The sequence below is a fragment of the Manduca sexta genome, chromosome 17 (genome assembly GCF_014839805.1).
Source record: "Manduca sexta isolate Smith_Timp_Sample1 chromosome 17, JHU_Msex_v1.0, whole genome shotgun sequence".
Lineage (NCBI taxonomy): Eukaryota > Metazoa > Arthropoda > Insecta > Lepidoptera > Sphingidae > Manduca > Manduca sexta.
Window position 1 is genome coordinate 3,916,635 of NC_051131.1, and position 18,845 is coordinate 3,935,479.

The 18,845-nt window shown below is 34.0% G+C and overlaps 1 protein-coding gene across 4 annotated transcripts in view; it reads left to right on the plus strand.

Moving 5' to 3' along the window:
• Positions 1 to 18,845, plus strand: part of LOC115442358 (leucine-rich repeat-containing protein 70) — a 144,145-nt gene that overhangs the window by 100,300 nt on the left and 25,000 nt on the right. Inside the window, exon 1 of one of the 4 annotated variants that reach the window (XM_037439706.1) lies at positions 16,728 to 17,037. The exons of 2 other annotated variants lie outside the window; for them this stretch is intronic. The gene's annotated coding sequence lies outside the window, so the exon portion shown is untranslated. Of the gene's footprint in view, positions 1 to 16,727; positions 17,038 to 17,066; positions 17,236 to 18,845 lie in introns of those variants that run through there. One more of the 4 variants, XM_030167373.2, reaches the window with a different exon arrangement.

Consider the following 18,845-nt stretch of genomic DNA (forward strand, 5'->3'; position numbering starts at 1 on the left):
CTAAGAATTTTTACGGTTTGTGAAGTTTCCCAGCTCTTATTTTATGTGTATGGTGGGCTAAGGGACAAATTCTCTTAGTAGAGGAAGGTAGTGGCTAGGAGTGGGATATATTATAGCTATAGGTATATATTATAGCTATAGGCTATTACAGGTATATTGAGAATATTTATTCTTTCTTGTGGACAGGACTGGGTCATTAAAAGGGATACAGCCTAAACTCAAAACAACCCTCGCCATCAGGATGGCGAGGGTTGTTTTGAGTGTATCAGGATACATAAATAATTTTAAAAAAATATTGTTATAATGAACGATAGGAATGGCAGGTCCGCCCCCCAAGAAAGCTGGGCGGTTGTACTAAGGCACTTCATCCGCGAAAACAAAAAAATGATCTGCTGAGAATATCCGTAGGTTCAAAACCTATAACACGTAGCTCCAACTTTTCGAAGTTACGTTTGTATTGCTTACTAATTATCGTTCGCTTGGTGAAGGAAACCATCGGTAGGAAATTTACATACCTGATAATTTTCCATCAGAATTTCGAGGGTGAAGTCTGTCAATTTACACTAATCAGCGTGGTTAAACAAAGCCTAAATTCTCTATGTAAAAGAGGAAGTAGTGGGCAGTATATAATATTAGCTTTTGCTGGCGGTTTCGCACGCGTGAAGGAGTTTTCCGGGATATTTTTTTCTGACTTACTTGATATGTATTGTTATATTATGACCAAATTACACTAAATCATTATAAATTGTATTCTATATATTACTTTAATGTATAACCAATATTACTGTAAAGTTTCATCCAAATCCATTCAGTAGTTTTTTCGTGAAAGAGGAACAAACAAACATACATCACATCACATCCTCACAATCTTTTGCATTTATAATATTAGTAGGATAGGGCTGGTATTATGATTTAGGTACTCATGTGATTTGATGTTTGTTTTTCATAGGCCACGCGCAAATGTAAGAACAATCGTTTAATTATAAGCCAGTTGGTTTTCTCTGAAACAGTATTGCTACGCCAGTCAAGGCGACTTGTTCATGGGATTGGCATTATTTTTATTGTATTTACAATATACTTTTAAATACGTACTACTCCTGGTTAATTCTCAGCGAAAATAAAAACAACATTCTTAAAATTCGCAATTTCCTCTAAACCTCTAACCTTCCATGTATTCTGGCTTTCCCGTGGGAGACAATCCTACACCTTCCGGCGCGCAGTCAGGGTTACAAACCCGTTGCTAAAGGTCTCATTCTGCGAGTTACGACCCCCGCACATTGCCACTTTCCTTAATTTATGCAGGTTCGTTCAGTCTCGCTGGAAACTAGATATTTTTTCAACGAGGGTTTTGTGACATGAAGAATGAGAACAATGATAAATATTTAAGGCTAACACTACGTGCTGCCCGCAGCCCCTCCTGCCTGAAGACCTTTTCCAAAAATATCTTCAACAAGTATTTATAACATTAGTAAGATTTATAGTATGATAAAGAATTGGGTTTTCCTTTCCTTATTATTCCGCAGTGTTTGAATCCATCCTATTCCAGCTGAGGCGTTTTACGCGATATTCAATGCGCGAACGATTTATATCGGACTCGCCGAGCGGACAATTCACGTAAACGGATTGATGCATTGATGAATACGTTGTAGGTGTAGCGTGAAATTAAATGTTTCATAAAACGTCCAGATAAATATATCGCTGTTTCCGTAAATGGTTTTATATTGAGATTTAGTTGACCTATCTAGATTTATATATTATAGTCCTTTGTGTTTGGGTAGTATTCATTGAAATTGTTTGTTGACGAAATTAGGTTAAAGCTTTAATATATTGTATTGGTATATTTTGTGAAGAAAATATAAAAAAAAAGTATATAATATGTTAAACATATGGACCAATATTATTTTCAAACAAGTTTTACGTATGATATATACGTATACATGTATTTTTTTACTGCTTTGAATGACGAGACGAGCTTGCCGTTCGCATGATGGTTAGCGATACGACCGCCCATAAATAGTAGAAACACCATCCAACACCTTGAATTAAAAAGTATTATTTGGTATTCCACTGCGCTCGCCATCCTGAGACATGAGATGTTAAGTCTTAGAATGCCCAGTAGTTACACCGGCTAGAATGTTCTTCAAACCGGAACACAACAGTGACTACACACTACTGCTTGTGGCAGAAATAGACATTACTGTGGTACCTACCCAGATGGATACTCACATATGAGAGATCTACCACCGGTAAATGAATTGCGTCGTGTACGTTGTTCCAGCGCCAAAACACGATCCGCGCGGACACTTTATCAAGTACCCGATACCAATGGCTGGCACATATAATGGCGTTGCATGTGTATGCTCGGACGCGTTCATTTATTTGCGCGAGATAACCGACGCAATTTTGACATGCGGTAAACCAAAGCTTTCGCCTCGCCACCGCCGATAATGCCCTAAAGGTTTATTCAATAACTGTCAATAATTTTGGATATAAACCCGATTATTGATGCGTTATTTAAATTTAGAATTTAATGTTTATTTTACGTTTAATAGCATCGATTTGTTTAACACGCTGGCTATGTCATAATAATATGATGGTCATTATTTCATTATTATTGAGTAATTTACTATTAATTGCATACATTTTGCTGGTGATAGGATATATTTTATATTCGCCCGGATAACGACCACGTACGCAAGGTGTTAAAACCCGCTATAGTAGCCAACGTAAGCGTGTCGCGTCCGGCGATATTCGTTTTTAACAGGCTAGCATAATTGTGTCGACTGCCAAGGGGTAATCATCTCTCACCAGTCGTAATTGGATTGGACCCCACTCCACTTCCCATCAGGTGCATTGGGCTCACTTTGCCTCACGCGTAGAAAAATACATAAATACATGTTAATCTAGGAATGACTTTGATATTGTCAGCGAGGTACCCTTATGTATTGTCATATTCATATTAATTGTAGAAACGTCTTAAATTTCTGTCTTACATTATACGTATATTTGCCAATTGAGCATCCATTTCACGGCACCATAATAGCTTAGTATAACTAATATTTCTTTCTTTTTAATACATATATGATGTTAACAAGAAGGTCACTTATTATTATTTTTATAATATACCAAAACCCATTACCATAATTTTAAAAATGTACATAATTAAATAACACAATTAACCTTTATAAATTAACATGTGCGATATAAGAAATAATTTTATGGGCACTTGAATAAATTTCCGTTTTCTCATTATAAAGGTGACATAAAGTACGTGAAAGAAATATTAAACGTTTTCCAACTCAGTGAATGTAACGTCGCACTAATTAAAACTTGGACGGTAACATGAAATTTAATAAAACGGTCGCAGTCCACCAAAGAGGTGTTAATGTAAGTTTTTGTCTAATCTAATACAAGCGGCGTGTTTCGCGAATTCACAATTAGATTTTATTATTATTCGCCGGTTTATTGCTATTCCGTAAAATCTACGTATAGAATATTGCAACTTATTGGAAGACTATTGTAATATTGGATTTTTATTGGGTCTTTTTTATTAAGAGCGGCCATAGCCTTTATGGAAGAGACTGCTTAGACGAATATCTGTAGGTTCAAAACCCTAGGGCATACATCTTTGAATTTTCTAAAGAGTAATGTGTGTACTCTTTATGAATTATCGCTTGCTTTAAGGGTGAAGGAAGACATCGTGAGGAAACCTAGATACCTAAGAAATTATTTATAGGAAATTTGATTGTGAGTAAAGTCTACCAAGCTGCATTAGGCCAGCGTGTTGGACTAAGGCATAATTCCTCTCAGTAGCAGAGAAGGCCCGTGCCCAGTAGTAGGACAGTTAATATAATACAGGGCTGATATTATTTTTATTATATTGGGTCGCTTGATTTTTTTGTTACAGTAGCAAGAAGGGGTTCGATTTCATATTAAAGTAATTTCGACTTAATTAAAAAAAACGAAATCATATTCCAACACAGTATTTCTGGTATAGCCTCGTCTGACAACCGAGTTATAAATAGATTTCTATTCGCTATACTAATACCTTTTACGCAGAAATATGCCAAATTATTCAAATTTGACCTTAATGAGCGAGTCGGTCTGTAATGGTGAATAAATTTGAATATTATTTTCGACGATAAAAGCTGTTTTACTGTCTTTTTCCAACATTTCTGAACGTGAAAACACTTTGGGTCTTTTTTATGTGTGTTTTATGACTTATTGTCATAGATAAGGTAGGATCTACCCGTGAAGGGCGCGTAGGTTTTTTTACGGCACGATTCGGCCATCGCCTGATCCAATGACGTATACCAAACAAAGTTACCTTCCAGCAATTTTTGTACATCCATCTCTGTCCGTACGATCCATTAGGAAGCCATTTGTCGGTATAGTATGTCTGGTACTGTTAGAAACGAAATTATCTGAATAAAGAAACTTAAAATCGCCTGCCTGTGTTTTTTTGTGTACTTTGCATTTTTTTTTTCAATAAAATACACTAAAAAGGGTTTAATTTATTTAGGTTAATAAAAAAGCAATGTGTCAGTTAAACTGAATGTTAAGATTTGAAGTTTTGAATTTGTTCAGCTAGTTTTGTTGCTGATTGTACATGTACCTAGGAGATATTAGTTTGGAGTGGGTGTATCGTACCCGTCTCATATAGATCTTTATCTTGTAAATACACCTGCGTACGCTCTACGCAACGAGAACCTTAAACTATGGCCTTTGTTAACGCAATGCTTATGCCTATGTGTTCTCACATTTGTAAATTTTTATTTGATAGGTTTTTTGTTTCTTGTAGAATTTAATGTTTTATAATCAAGTCACTGTGCTAAGCCAAATATATTATTTTACTAAATTCTTTACCACAACATATTTTATAGTAAAACATATAGTATTTTAATTTAAAAAATCACACAATATTAAATAACCTCGAACATGAATATTTCATAACACAACACAAAACTTTTCCGTTGAAAATGCACTATAATTTATTCCCTTTAGTGCGAAATTTTCTTCTCAAAATAACTCAACCACGAACATAATTTCATGTACATAACTAAGAATTAAGGACTTGCAATTAAAGTTGAAAATTAACGTTCACTCATCCTTTAATGAGTCAAAAGTATAACAAAGTCTGATTAAACTGTCACGGGTGGATATGAAAGACCGGCGTTGCGACTGGGGTAAGACCGGGGCATGAAAAATTAATGAAGGGTGGCCTACCGGTTGTATTACTACGAGTGTCATATACTTGGGCTCCAGAGAGCCATAACGAAGGCTATGGGCCCAGTGAAGGGTTGATTTATTATGCTATTCCATACAAGTATAGTATGGGAGGCAGATATTACGGTTATATTACGTAAATGTTATTTAAAAGTTGTTTAATGGGCGAGAAAATAATGTTTTCGGCTGTTGTTATTGTTAGTAAACGTAGCGTTGTGGACTAAGGCCTTAATCCTTCTCAGTAGTAGAGGAAGCCCATGCCCAGCTGTGGGATAGTTTATAATATAGGGCTGATCTTATAGTAGTAGCGTCGTTCATCATCAGTCGACAGGCTTGCTCGTTTTGTCTGTTTTTGTTTATAATATTATTAAATTTGAACAAATATCCATGAGAGCGGAAACTAAGATTAAGTATATAATAGTTAATAGCTAAAGTAAGGCAGTTAACTATTTCAGGAGTAATCGAAAATTAAGTGTTTAATATTCTATAAGTATATTACTTATATTTATATAAAGAAAATAATCATTTAACAACAAAATTACACCGACGAACAAATAGATACAGAATTGCTTTTATTTTAATTATGAATGTGACAAATAAATTGTCTTTGAAACTATTTCTTATCCCCGGGACACGGAATGCTGTTATTTCCACGTGTTAAATCATTAAGAACATGGCAACTGTTAGATAACTTCTTGCTTAGACCGTTGTTAATTTTCTAATTTCTACTACGTGCTTCTTGAGGTTATGTTTTTGTTACGATAAGAACTCCCAGCTTCTTGAAGTTATGTGTTTATTATTATAAAATATTATTCACCATTCATTCTGGTGTTGTTAGGATATATTTTATATCCGCTCGGATAGCGACCACCGTACACAAGGTGTTAAAACCCGCCATAGTGGCCCACGTAAGTGTGTCGCGTTCCGGGATCAGCCTATTTATATTCGGTTCCAACAGGCCGTCATAATTGAGTCGACTGTTGAGGGATAATCATCTGTCGTCAGTCGATATTCTATTGGACACCACTCCAGTTACCATTAGGTGTAGTGGGTCGCTTTGCCGTGCCTTATAAAAAAAAAACATAATGTTGGTTTAGAAATTTCCATAACCAACTATTAGATTACGAAATTTTCAGAATAAATCGATAGTAAGTTACATTTTATATTCTACAGTTATGTATAGAAAAACTAAAACTCTACACTAATGTTATGACCTATTTTAATTTGTTTTAAGTCTATTTTCTCATCTATCGCTAGTTACAAAACAAGGTCTGAACGAAATACCTGTTCTATTCTCGTTTCCCGCGTCACTAGGCAGACCAACGATCCGTGATAGGAACGTCTAAAGTTTTCATTGAACAACGCCGTGACAAGAAAATCAGCTATTGTATACATACAGATCAACCTTCGTCAGTCGAATGGCGCTTTGATTCCTAATCTCTTTCGAATAGTAATTATGAGTAGTGGTTTCTTTTATGTGAATGTCATATTTAAATAAATATAATTTTGTGGATTTTATTTTTACTCTTATGATAATTTTATCATGAGACGTATTGAGGTCGTGCGAAAAGTTAGTGTTACATTGATTATTAACTTAAATTTAAAATAATATAAATAAAAAATAATAATAATAATAAGACCTATAATCACAATGAAGTCCCAAAATTAGTTTTGTGTATTTAAATAAAAAACACATTTTATATGGTTTGTGTTAAAAATTCTTCATTTCTTATACGCTTCAAAAACTAAAATTAGCATTTAGCACATTTTTTTAAATTCAATTCCAAGTTTTGACTTTTTTTAATCTGTTTTACAAATATGTGCCGCCATGACATGACGTCATTAAGGCAGTAAACTACTTGAAGTGTCAATACGTGTTCACTATTTCTAATATATTGAAATAGACAAATTTTTCGGACAATAAATTTGAATTTTTTCCCGCAAGTTGTAACCAAAGCACTTGAATCCACATTTTTTTTGGCGTTTTTATACTAGTTTTCTTACATTCAGGTACAAAACACTAATTATAAGGATAGTAGCTCATTTTAATTGTAATAATTTCCTCTTTCTCTATGTACAGCGTTGTTACCATTGACGTATATTCTATAGACACGATATATTGACACGATAGTAAAATCAGTTTGAATAGTTCAATTCAGTTGAACACAGTGAATGTTCGGAACGCCAAATCTAGTACGTAGTACCTATGTATCGATGGTTGTTACTTGATGTTTACTGTCGAGATGACGTCAGCAACGTGGCCTCTAGCGTTTTCGTTTATTTACGCGGGAAAATTTAAAATGTAATATTTAAATGTATTTTAATGGCACTTATTGATTGAATATTTTTTTTATAACATTTCTATTGGTATTTTATTTCCTTCAGATTAACATGAGACACTTTTCAAAAAAGAGTATAATACACTATTATCGCTTGCTTTAACGGTGACGGAAAACATCGTGACAAAACCTACATATTTGAAAAGCTCTCTATAGGAATTTTAAGAATGTGTGTAAAGTCTACCAATCCGCACTAGACCAGCGTGGTGGACTAAGGCCTAATCTCTTTCAGTAGTAGAGGACCGTGACCATTATTATTAATACATAGCTTTCTGGGCTTTTCAGTAATGTTACCTTCATGGAAACTAGAGGGCTGATATTATTACTACATTATTATATGTATTATATTCTTAATACAAAGGTAGACAATACACATCCATTAATCTTTCAAATTGTATGATCATGAAAGGGTATCACTCAGCATCAGGTGAACCAGACGTTATATATCTTATGCTTGAAAGAAAAGTAATCTTCATTTACTTATGTATGTTATTAAATTTATTACTCAAGAAATATAAACTCCGTTGTATCAAAACACATCGACACTTTCTTAAATTAAAACACATTCCTTCAGATAATTTTGCGTCGCAAAGAATGAGGATTCATATTTTAAATTGAACAACTTTTGCAAAGTATAAAGTTTTCAGTTGGAAAAGGACTTTGCAGCGTTCGTGCGTGTTCAAATAAAAATGTTGCTCAGTTTTAAGATTCTTTTCGTGAAAACCGAGCTCTTAAAGAGGAAAATCGTTGTGGGTCTAATGGGATTATCAGTATGCTGAGAACGGGTATTGCTTTTCTTCTTTTATATATTTTTCTATTTCTGAACTCTTTCCGAGGTTCTTCACCTGACATAATAGTATTAATGCATGTATTGTCAGTATTTTCCTCAGGTATTTTCACTCTTAGGAAGTCCTTTATATGAAAATTCTGTTTTGAAAGATATACCTGAACGATTGACTAGTTTCTAGCTAAGAACGCATTATCTCCCTAAAGGAACTGTGTGAAGTATGGTTATGGATTGTTGATCAAGTCTAAAACAAGTATAAATATTTATTAATTAAGTACTTTTAAGCCGACGAGATCGGGATTAGGCTTTAGTCCACCACGCTGGCCTAATGCGGATGGGTAGACTTCACACACCGCTAAAATTCCTTTAAATCTTCTCAGGTATGCAGGTTTCCTCATGATGTTTTTATTCACCGTTAAAGCAAGCTAATTAGTAAATTCATTCCTTATAACAAACGCCCAAAATAGCCGTACGCTTTATGTAAAGCAAAATATGAACAAAGTATTCTACACTGTACACACAACACTGGTTAATTAAAAAGCCGCGTTCGTTCCCGCCACAAACCATTTTGTTACTTTATGGTTTTGTCTTGTCAACAGCTGGTTTTTGTTACTTAGGCCAGAGATAAATCTTGTCTTAGACGTCGTTTGTTACACACGTTTTATGTAGCACTTAAAGCCGACATAAGCCTGCATTACGTGTTAATTGTATTCTAAATCTCATGATTTATGGATATTAAGAAAGCATGGTTTATGTTTACGTAAATTATGTTATGTTAGTCAATTTCCTTTTGTTTTTTTTTTTATTAGGTATTTAAGTTAACCTATAATTTAGTTGTGTAATGTGTATATCTCTAATAGGCATATGTATCAGCCACTAATGGTTATTATGTCTTTAGAAGTTTTTAATTTGTTAATATATATGCTGTTGATGTACCATAGAAATAAATAAATAAATGTTATGTAGTATTACTGACTCGGCTTCTTTCTATTTTTACACTTGGAATTTATGCTATATCTTTCCTTTGAAAAACAAAAGTACTTTAAACTAGTGATAGTATTTAAATTAGATAAAATGGTTAATCCATTAAGTATTTAAAATTTAATAAGAACTGAGAACGAAATATTAAACCGAGTTGATAAAATAAAATCATCCGCGAGTTATATCGTCTCGTATAAAAAAAAAACTACGACAACAACGGGAAATATGGAAAAGCAAAGGGCATCTGCCAAGTTCAAACAAATTTTCAACTGTAGGTTTGTTTGCAAAAGTAAATTTGGCTACATTTCCTGATGTTTTTGAAGTGTCGCAGTGAATTTGGCCAACTTAAATGCGTCGGATAATACCTATTTGAATATTATTCTTTGCATATTTTTTACTGTTTCCTTAAATTGCAGTTTGACTTTTTTGCTGATATTTTTAAATATACACGGTGGAATTTAATTTACTGTTTTACCGAAACATACGAAATTAAATGATAGACAACAGTTATGTGGTATTTAGGAAAAAAAAACAGCACAGTTAGGCTTTTTTATTGTTCCGCTTTTTTAATTATACATTTATTGTACTTATTTCATTTACTGAGTATATATTATGTATGTGTGGGAAACAGTTGATTAAATTCCACCCTGTATTTTAACTTTGTACAATGTTTGTAGTTTTTGAACATTGGTCGCTTTTCATCTTAATTTTTTTTATATTATTTTTTGCATAGGTTCATAAATTTCGTTTTATAATATCTTTTGCATAGGTTTATAGATTCTTGAGATATAAATATATCGGCTTACGTATTTTAGTAGCGATAATCTTGTAAAAGTGGAATTTGACGAGGCGTTTAACGTGTTAAAGGAGATACTCACATTTTATTATGAAGTTACGTTGGTTCGTGACTAATTATAGCTAATAATTTTTCTTAAAAGGAAACTTCAAAGCATATGCAAACCGACATTTATTTTGTTGAAATAAAATATATTTCTTTTTTTTCTTATGGCTCACTTTATATCGGGCACACATTTTAAATTCCGCGTTGATACTGACCAGAAAAAAATCAATATTAGATTGCCCGACTCGGGTTTCGAACCCGGTACCTCAGAGCGGTGTCTTACTGTGCACGCAATACAACTACGCCGACGAGGCAATCAAAGTATGATAGTCACATCGAGGCTGGAGACTAATTTAACTGATTCTGAATTTCTCTATTTAAATGTAGACGCAGTATTGTGTACCTTATCCACAATTTATTATATAGATAAGCAAATACTTGGTAAGCTTGTTATAAAATATTCACGTAGATTTTATAGCGAAATGAATTTATTTTGTATGTTATTACGCGTTCATAATTATTTTCTCTTTATTTGTAAAGTTACTTTTTTGTATATTTGACATATATTAAAAAAAATCAATGCTTAAACATATCTTTAGAATAAACAATATGGCTTTATAGTGGAAATATCGACGAAACTGTAAAGATCATTTAGGTTAAAATAAATAGAAATGTGGCTCAAAGTACCACACTAACATTCAAAACATTTTCGAGTGTAAACATGTTTTCATTTGGCAGATTATGAGCGACATCACTTCATTTGTGCCTACTCTGTGTCACAGAAGCAAAGTGACCACAAAATTTACTCTGCGCTTGGTACAAAATTAAACTGTAGTTACAGTGAAATTTTCGTAGTGCAATCCTTTGACGTTTACCTTACAAAGGTTGCGAGCGTGCTGGGCTTTCTAGATAATTGTGTCATTTATTGGGCAGACGTATGAAAGGGTTACATTTAGAATTTGAAAGTATTTTTCAATTGGTCCTTTGGTCTATTGGTTTACGTAGGCTGTGGATTGGGAGGTTAAAGGTTTGAATTCCAGGCAAGTCTAAACCGCCATAGTGGCCTACGTAAGTCTGTTGCGTTTCGGGATCAGCTGGTGTATATCCGGTTTAACGGCATAATTTTGCCGACTGACGAGGGGTAATCATCCCTCGTCAGTCGACATTCTATTGGACCGCACTCTACTTACCATCAGGTGCAGTCATTTTGCCTGTATTAAAAAAAGTAAGGGATAATTAAAAAAAAAATGTGTATTTTTGGGTCCTTTCCTCGGAGTTATAGTATGAATTTTATATATTCGTATCTGAAGTAATATATTATGCAGTACGTAATCATGAATTTATTATAGTTTAATATTCATGATTGCCCGGTGCCAACAGCCGTGATTGTTTTCAAACAATAGTAAAATATTTTTAGATGTATTTAAGAACCTACAGAAAACAATACCGACTCTACAATAAGACTTGAGCTCAAGTAAGAACACAATAAGAGGAAGTGCAAATGGCAACAATACAAACTTAAGTTCGCGGCTCGTCGTAGGCTGTTCAGAACAATGTCTTCATACCCGGGGTGACTTATTAAGGGAGCCTGGTAATCTCTGCTCTGTAAATTTATTATACACTAGGTGTTGCGCGCGGCTTCATCCAGGCGAAAAGCATTATAGGCAAGTCCTTGGCACAGGGTACGACACCAGCGCCATCTATTAAAAAAAAAACAAATTCAATTATTTTCAGTATGAGCAAATAACCGGTATAAAAAGTAGCTCATATGTTAATCCAGGACAGAACCTATCCGTATTCCAAATGTCATCCAAATCTGTTCACCTCTATATGCATTTACTTCTAACAAACATACAGACATTCTCAATCTATGACCTTTATAATATTAGTAAGGTCAGGTGGCCCTATTCCGTCTACGGGGGCAAAACCGTCTTTTAGCAATTTCAGGCGTTCTAATCAGAGGACAGCTTTAATAGCTGTATACATAAGCGCGCCGAAAAGTCCCCTATTTATTTTAGTCACCTAAAAAATAAAAAGTGCTTAGAATAGAACGCCCATATTTGCAAAAAGATGGCTTTGCCCCCGTAACCGGAATAGGGACCCCTGACTGTATTTTATTGTTTATTTATAGCCGTCTTTCTGATACGATTTGAAGATTTTAGAATTTATTTTTCAATTATCCTTTACTAGTTCACTTATATGAGTTAGAAAGTTGTGTATACTAGATAAAAGGTCATATTAGTCCAGTACTTGGTTGCTCTGCACACTAAATTTCATTTAAATACTAATAGCGATTTAAAATATCGATTCATTCGTACTTTTAAGAAACATTTTTACGATTGAGTTTGCCGTTCGTCTGACTGTAAATGATACGACCGCCCATAAACAGTAGAAGCATCATCCAACGCTTTGAATTATAAAGTATTGTTTGGTATTCCAAAGCGTTCGCCATCCTGAGACATGCGATGTTAAGTCTTATTATGTCCAGTAGATACACTGGTTACAATGTCTTTCAAACCGGAACACAACTACACACTGTTGATTGGCGGCAGAATTAGACATTGCGGTGGTACCCACCCAAGTGGACTCTCACATATAAGAGACCTACCACCAGTATACAAAGTAATTGGAACAACTTCGATTTACCAGTTATTAAAGAAATAATACTAATTCTCTTTCAAAACTAAATGAACTGACAAACTTCTTAACTGCGTTCCGCAATTTGGCGTGTCACAAATCATCGGAACGGCTTTTCCGATGGCTTTTACTAAACGTTAGTCTGAGATATAATGAGATTTCATTTGGATTACAAACGTTACTGTGAACCACCGTATCGTGAGCAAAGCCCATATAAACGTCAAAACTTAGATCTTTATCTGTTCAAAGAAAGTTATTACCAATTTGAGACGATCGGGCGAAGGTTATCGTTGTTATATTAAACATTGTTATCGTGGTAGGGCTGTTAGAAACGCTAGTGCGTAACAACATTCTTAAGATAGATTAATCTATACATATTATAAAACGAAGTCCCCTTTTCTGTCTTAACGAATTTTTATGAAATTTGGTATGGAGATAGTTTAAGACCCTGGGAATGTTTTAAACTACATTCTATCCCGGGAAAATATGTTGCCGGACTTTTATCCCAGGAAATTCCTTCATGCGGGCGAAGTCGCGAGCAAAACCTAGTATTTTATGAAAGAAACCTTTTAACAAGAATTTTACCGCCTTCAACAACCACTCAAAAATAAAAAAAAAATAAAATACAAAAGGTATGTAATGATTGCAAATTTTGGAGTTGGTGACTAAAAAAAACTAGGTAAGATACTTAGTTAAATAAATTAATACATGTATGAAGATAAGAGATATTATGTAATATAAGCTCTCGCGTTTACTTTCAAAGGGTTTAGGCAAAGGTGCAAATAATTTACTCGGACCTCGCCGAGATTACAATATCACGATATCTTCTATGTTAATTCGGTTTAGCTTATTTATATTTTGGCATCAAAATGCACGATTTTGTCATTGAACTTCATGGTTTTCAGCCGAAATACCATGCTCCTAAACCATAAGCCACGGTATGGTCTATGTATTAAACCATACAATTTAGATGTTTGTTTTGTATAATATTCTGATTAAAATATTTAAACAGCGGAGTAATGTAAAGTTCCTAATGTTGGCATAGTATTACAAATATTTGAAATTAGTCGTCATTGGGTTGTGAAATTTGCTAAAGATAATATTAATATTATTATATTACATACACAAAAAGCGGTGTTAGCCTAGCTAGGTGTGGAACGGACTGCCGAGACGAATGTCCGCAGGTTAAAAACCTAAGGACACAAATCTTAGACTTTTCTAAATTATGTAACTATTATTTATGAATAATTATCGCTTGCTTTAACATTGACAGAAAACATCGTGAGGAAACTTGCATAAAAGAGATCTTCATAGAAATTTTGAGGGTATGTGAAATCTACCAATCCGTACTAGGCTAGCGTGGTGGACTAAGGCCTAATCCCTCTCAGTAGTAGAGGCCGCCCGTGCCCAGCAATAGGACAGTATATAATACAGGCCTTATATTATTATTGTTTTTATTACACACACTAGCCTCTTATGGCCCAAGAGGTAGGTTCATTGAAATAAAACTAAGGATTTTATCACAGTTTCTTATATTATAATTTTACATTTAAAAAATTTTGCAGCCTTAGGCTGCAAAGTCGTCCGAAAAGTTAAAGTTACAATACCATACATTTTGCAATTATACAAAATTTAAAGTTATTATACTTTTAAGTGTGTCGACAAATACTTCCTTTATACAAGAGCCATAAAGCATACATTCAAACATCTATCCAAGTTCAAGGGAAAGAAAATATCGTAACCGTGTGGATATCGTCTACCTCGGTGGCACGTAACCGCCCGATCGATATCTACCCTCTGCTCCACATCTCTAAAATTATCCGATACGGCCCGTAGTCGGTGTTGCTTAGATAAAATAAGAACGCTCGTAGATCGTCGGGATTTCCTTTATTAAAAATATAATTTGTAAGTTTTGACGATAATACCTAATTGAATTTGTTTAATATTGTAATGTCGGAGGGCTATTTTTCGTTTAAATTGAATTATAATCTGGAAATACTACGATTCTAAAAAAATCTCACGCTATTAAGAAGCTGTGTTGTCAATGAGCTCTATAGGGATAATCATCATACTATAAGAACCACTCTGATTACCATCACGTGCAGTAGGAGCATTTTGCCTTCACCGTACAAATAATACTTTTCCTAATAATTGGACTTTCAAGGAACTGAATTCGGTTTTGTTATTGTAAAATAGGAAGCTAGATTATTCTCGAGTGCTTAGGATTGATTTAAACCAGAAAGCCGATTTATAAAGAAGTAGTTTTGCGAGCTTGATCTACCTGCGTGACATTGTTGTCTTAATTTTTTTTATAAACAGTTACTTGGGGAACCTGATTATTAATCTAAAAATTACGTATACAATTCTTTTTACAATCCCTATCGATACATATAATAAAATTGTTATAGGTCTGGGTATAGGTATCAGGTATAGGTCTGTACATTTTGATATTGAAGAAAAATAATATAGGGTTTTTTATTAGAGCAACAGAAGCCACAATATTTTTTTTTGGAGTTTTTGTCTGCCTGCCTTTCTATGAGTTTGTCATCACAGCATAAATTAGCGCGTGGAATTGAATGCAGTTTACACCGATTTATCTAGAGGCGTAACTTAAAATATAGCGTCTATTTTATTCCGGGAAAATAAAAAGCGGTAACTTTGTTCCGGAAAAACTCATTCATGTGTGCAGTACCACGAGCAAAAGTATTTAATAAAACCTGCTTTCTGATATCAAGGTATAAAATCTCAAATGTGCTTTCCATAGCATAGTCTTAACGAAGTATTAAGGTAACACATGATATTTAAATATATCAATAAGAGGGTAGTTTAAAATATTCTAAGCAAATTCATATTCTGAATACTCTCGTTCCTAGTCGTGCAAACATTATGCAGCGAATATAATATTCAACACGTATTTTACTTCACAAATATAGTTTGTATTCACTTTATACTTGGATATGCGTTAAATTCTTATGTACTTGGCTCTCGTTACATACAAGTTTGCTGTAAGTAACCCTCTAGTTTGTTCGTTATATAAGAGCGGTATTTACTGCATTTTGTTTTTACTTTTACATGAACCATGCAGGCTGTGGACACTGATGGTACCAGTGGCGAAGGATGAATTTTTTTGAAAGTGAAGCCGACATAAATGACACTTATTATAATTCGATTTTAGGCCACTATGATATAAATATTAATTATTTTTAGCTAATTATATCATTTAATAGTTTGCTTAGATATATGAAAGTGAAGCCGGTAAGAATCCGCTTATACCTATATGCCTTCGCCTAAAATATGTTTCTGTCTTATCCCACGTTTAATGTTTGTACTACTCATTGCTAAATTTAGACTATATATTAATTATTGGCTTATTGGTGTAATGGCAGCAAAGTAGGCCGCGTGCCGCGAAGTTCGGGATAAGATTTTCTAGTCAGTCAATATAAATTAGTCTAAAATTATTGTAATTAAAATTATGTTCGATAATACAATAATCTCGCCTGCCATCATATCATGGTACGGATCAAAACATTAGTGCACTAGATGGGCATCTGCTTAACTTATCGGAGTAAAAGGCGTGAACTTGTGTTTTTTGTTAATTAAGTTAGCTAAATAAATATGGCTAGATTAAAGAGTGCACCACAAGTTAACACGTTCAATGTTTATGATACGGAATGTCACTGGGGTCATATTAAACCAATATATTAAAGTCATATATAGACTCGTCGCTAATGCACTTTGCTAATACAATATTGAGTTCAGCGACTCGTGACATTCAATGATCACGATTAACCAATCCGTTAAGGTATCTATAAGTAACAAACCGAGTCTCCTCGCACAATGACTCGGGCCTAAACGGAGATGGCCCATCAAATGATAATAGAATATGATCAACCGAAGGGGCCTGCCCAGTCGCTCGGAGATCTGCGCACAAGCATTATATCCAACTTTAAAACAACGTACATCCCTTTTTGTTTGTCGCGTTGAGTGCGTTCTCTCATAAAATATAATGGTTGATTTTTCCGCGATACACGGTAAAAGTGCTTTCAAAGGAAGTGTCACATAATACTTTATTCGCGGTGTGATGCTACTGATAGAAATACGTGTGGGAAAACTCTTTGTACCGCTTTATGTGTGGAGTGTTTGGTAATAAAAAATCTTTGTCGGTTTATTAAGCCGCTCACGTATCGAACACGTAAGAGACTATATTCGTGGCGGCTGAATGTGTGGTAAAACATTTTCTACTTTCCCTTGTTCAATTAGTCATTCGTTTTGAATAATTTGTTGCTGGTGTAGAACTAGTTATTAATACAAGTTCAATTGCTACGTTGAAAATGAACACGTTTTCCACGGCCTTGTATGTAAATTCCAATTGAAGACAGTAAAACAAGTTTGACGGAATTCGAGAACGAAGGAAGGATTATCTGGTATGAAACTGAAACTAATTATAAACATACATAATACACTATGAAATATACTTGTGTAGTGATATACGTAGTAAATATATATTATATACTGTCATTTTATGTCTATTATTTGCTAAGAAAAGTCGCTTTGGTTTACCGTATAGTAACAGCGTGTACGGGGAGAAGACCAAGAAGTCTTGGATTTCGTTCTGAGATGGAACACTATTTTTTTACCATTCGTTTTGAAGGGATCCCTAGATGGCTGTAATGTCAGTCAGGCAGCTAATAGTTAGAACTAAGCCAAGTTTTTTCGGCACAATATTTAAAAAAATACATATTGTCAACTCCAAATTCTAATAGGACCGAGAAGAAGGAAATTAAAAAAAAAAAATGTTTTGTGGAGATATATCAGACTTCTCCGTATAAAATGTTAAATGTTTATAGACTGTTTGCTGTATCAGAATGAGATAAATCTTACATGTGAGTGCAGGAAATGAATCATTACTTAACGGGCTGTCAATCTGGCGCATTTTGTGTCATATCAGCAATCTTTTAGAAGGAGATTTCAATGTAATCATGGACTTGTTATTTAAGAATTACGGCGGCATCATATAGATACTTATAAATGATTTTGATTAACATTTCGTACACTTTCGATAAAATTACTTTTTTGTTTATATCATGGAAAACTTAAGCTATGTAATTATACTAGGAATAGGGTACCGGACTCATTTTTGTTCTTTACTATTATCAAATATTTACGTTATATAAATTATAACACAAAAGGGATTATTAAAATCCGGTAAAAAATCAACAAGTTATGAGTCTTTGAATTTCGGTGGAAGGGGTAGTTAACAAGAAACAGAAAAGAGACAAAATATCCACATGTGACGTCATCGGGAATTACGACGCGTGCGAAAGAAAGAGATGAAGCGATATCCCCACATCGTGCCCACTTCTGCACGTTACAATATTTTAAATATGAATTAATCGCTCATTTTTTTAACCAATTTTTATGCTGTTTTCGCAGACGTGCTTCTTTTTCGTATTAAAAGCCATTACATATAGAATAATGTACAAAATCAAGCATAGGCCGGTCCCCTACAGCAATAATTTAGGTGTCCAAAAGCCAAACAAGTTCACACTTACAGATTTTATTATTTATTGTCATGATTTCTTGTTTAGACATGACAATAAAGATTCCTCATACCCAAAGGCCTGCAAGCGATTTTTGCGTATTAAAACTTTATTTAAATTCCCAAAATAATCTAGAATTGGGCTGTTCATTAAAGTTATTCGAAAAATCATAAAGATATTAATCAACAAGCATTTAATAGGATAATTGTTTGGAAGGAATGTCGATATGTGAAGTTTGTCAACGCACTAGGCCAGCGTGGTAGACTAAGGCCTAAACTCTCTCAGTAGTAGAGGAGGCCAGTGCCAAGCAGCAGGACAGTATATAATATAGGGCTGATATGGTTTATTTAAATAAATTTTAAAGAATTTAGGAGTGTACTACATTTATTATGTGAACAAACTTTGATCCTATGCAAATATAATTTATTTAAGTTTATGCATTCGCTGCTGAACTTGCTAATAGTGCTGCATAAATATTTTATACATTTTTGTTA